General features: G+C 40.4%; 1 pseudogene; it reads right to left on the bottom strand.

Moving 5' to 3' along the window:
• Positions 1-2,339: 2,339 nt before the first annotated feature.
• On the bottom strand, positions 2,340-2,615 carry LOC114514074 (annotated as a pseudogene).
• Positions 2,616-3,147: the final 532 nt, after the last annotated feature.

Raw genomic sequence — 3,147 nt, 5'->3', positions numbered from 1 at the left:
TAGTGCTTATTAAATCCATTTTTACATATAAGGAAACTAAGGCCAAAAAAAAGTTAAGTGCCTTTCCTATGGCCACAAAGCTACTAAGAGGAGAACCGAAGATGCTATGAAACACAAACCTATCTGTTTCCAAAGCCCTTACTCTCCCCACTGTCTCCCCCTGCCTCTCTCTTCCTCTTCTATAGGGACAATGAGGCCAACCCATAGTATTTTCACTCTTTAAAGTAGTCTCATATACGTGGTCTCATTTGATAGTCACAGCCCCTCTAGATGACAGGGAAGGGCCGCGACATCTCTCTGTAATCCAGGTGTGGGGACAGTGGCTCAGAAAATCTGCCAAGGTCACAGCACTAGGAAATGTCAGAGTAGGCACTGAATTCAGTCTCCTAATCTCGTTTCGGTGTGCTTTTCATTACATCTCATTTTTAAAAGTAAAATCGATGCTCCATATACAACACCTATATTTCTCGTTTCTTCCCTAGTCTGTGAAGTCTTGAGCCCGGTGTATTCCTCTGGCAACAGTTTTCCTTTGAGTGGGGGCACAGAGGTTCCTGCATATACGGGTGCACACGTCTCCGCCAAGCACTTCTAAATCTGAGCCACATCAGAGCCAGCCAGGGGTAGGGTCACTGTGAGTAGTCAAGTTGGACAGAAATTTGCAGCAAATTTATCTGTATACACTTTAATGTCTTAAACATTTGATGCCCACAGTGTTTTTCACTGGGTTTTCATTTTGATTCCAGTTCCTCCCATACCTTACTGTCACTATTCTGGAGAGCAAATATTGAAGCACATCTGAGTCTTTTCCTTCTCTGTTGTGGAAGAGAAAAACACAAAATAAAATACCAATTTCATGGCTATGTATCACTTGTTTACGGTGTTAACATCGCATTTCCCTAGAGACAAAGGACTGAAGCTACTTATCATTTATGAATCATTCTAAAATCCCTTCTCTCCTGTGCTCATCAGTAATGCCAAGATTTAATAACTCCATATCCTTCTAGGGTCATTTCCTATCTCTGCGAAATATCATAAGTGATTTGCAGGTTTACTTAAGACATTAGTCTTAGGAAGTAAATATGAAATACCCAACTGCTCTTCAATCATGTCCTGGCCAAACCTTATTAGATGCTCTTAGCAGGGCACTTTTCTTAGAGCCAGGACCTGTAGCACTCACTCCACTGCCAGTGAGGGACAGGAAATGAGAGTGTTTGCTGAGGGCTTATGAACTGTCAGTGCATACCCCTCTGTACACCACCTTCGTGATCCTTGCAACTTAATCCTCATAAGTATTGCATGGTAAGTATTTTTCATCTTCATTTTTCAGGTCATGAAACCAGGGCTTGGAAACCAGGGCTCAATGTCACTTACCTAATATATGATAGGATCACATTTTGAAAACTAAGTCTGTGACTCCAAAGTTATTGTTCTAACCACCATGCAGCTCTGTACTGTACTGGACTACTCTAGAACGTACCAACCACTCTACATTGTTCCACTCTATACCATACCACTCCATACTAGACTGTACTACTCTATGCTAGACTAAACCATGCCATACTATACTACACCCCATCACACTGTTACACGATAACATAATACACGACTCTAAAATAGAACATTCAATGCAATATAATACAATATACCACAATATATTATCCATACAGATAACACATGGACATATACTCATATAAATTATATGAACAGTATAATACATTATAACATGGTTTACTAATTAGCATAAGGTAATTTAACTATTTAATTTAAATAAGCATCATTGTAGCTGGAATATGCATACATGGAAGAGATGACTGACATTCCAAAACAGTTTACTGATCACATGAGCTAGTCCACATGACACCTAAAATAAAATAGTAAAGCTGCTTCAGAGATTCTATCACCTAGTGAGATGTTTATTGGCTTTGCTCAGGAACTGCCACAGCACTTAGCTAATGGGAGATCCATTTTCACTTGGGGATCCAGACTGAAAGATTTGGGAGGAAAGTATTTCCCTGTAAAGACTATAACAACCTTAATTTTCATAGTTTTAAAAGAACATAGCCTACCTGGAATATGTAAGAGTATAATGCATAAATAACTCCTTTTCTAATGTTAAAGAAAATTATTCTAAAATAAAGAATAATTTACCCAGAGTTATACAACCTGGAAAATCAAGATTTTCTTTTCTTTTTTTCTTTCAACTTGTGCTCAAGTGAATATTTTTATATGTTAAAATAATAGCACAGATGTCATTTATATTCAGCTTTCACCACACCAAGCTTTATTTTTTTACAGGGTTTTTTTTTTTCCTGAACAGGTTTTATTACACAGAAGGGAGGGGCTCAGTCTTTCTTGGCTGCTGCCTTCTTCATGGTTACAAGGACAGAGCTCAGCTCCTCTCTCTTCCTCTTGGCATGGATGTGTGTCCCCACCCTTTTCCTGATGAATTTCAGGTCCCTCATAGCCACACACACCTCTCAGATAACATCCTGCATGAACTTGGTGCCCTCGGTGAGGCGCCCGCAGGGGCGGCTGTGCCTCGGCTTGCTCTCGTCCTTGGTCACCTGGTGGCCCTTATTGAGGCTCCTGGCCGTGGGGTAGTGCAGAGCCATGGCTGCAGCTCCTCAATGGCTGCCGCACAGAACGGTTGACCTTTCAAAGTATTTTAATGGAAAGAAGGAAGGCACTTCAGGGGTCACATCGAAGATGAAAAAGCTGGTGATGGGGAATGCCTGGAACTTGAACACTTCCAGTACCTAGCAACCTCAAAATAGAAGGAAAATCAACCTCATCTAATGGTTTATTTCCTTGAATTTAAGCCACATATTTAAAACCATATTTACATAGAGAGTGAACAAAAACAGGCAAGTAAAGCCTAGGAAAGATTTCCTGTTCTTCTGACTATGAAACCTGTGGCTTGTCCTAGGTTGAATGTTAGCCACCTTTGTGAAAATCACAGCCATTCAATAACTTGCTAATATTCACATAATGTCCCAAGAGCTGGCCAAGAATGTATCCTGAAATCAGGAGCTTCCGTCAGTACAAAAGGCACATCAATAGACGAGTGAGTGCTGGAATGGCCTAAAAAGCAGAAAGGGCAGCTGAAGGGTGTAATCCTTCTCCTGTTCTTGAGAAAAAAGTAAATGA

Source organism: Phyllostomus discolor, chromosome 2 (assembly GCF_004126475.2).
Source record: "Phyllostomus discolor isolate MPI-MPIP mPhyDis1 chromosome 2, mPhyDis1.pri.v3, whole genome shotgun sequence".
Classification (NCBI taxonomy): domain Eukaryota; kingdom Metazoa; phylum Chordata; class Mammalia; order Chiroptera; family Phyllostomidae; genus Phyllostomus; species Phyllostomus discolor.
The sequence above is the reverse complement of the archived record's forward strand: the minus strand, read 5'-3'. Positions and strand labels throughout refer to the sequence as shown.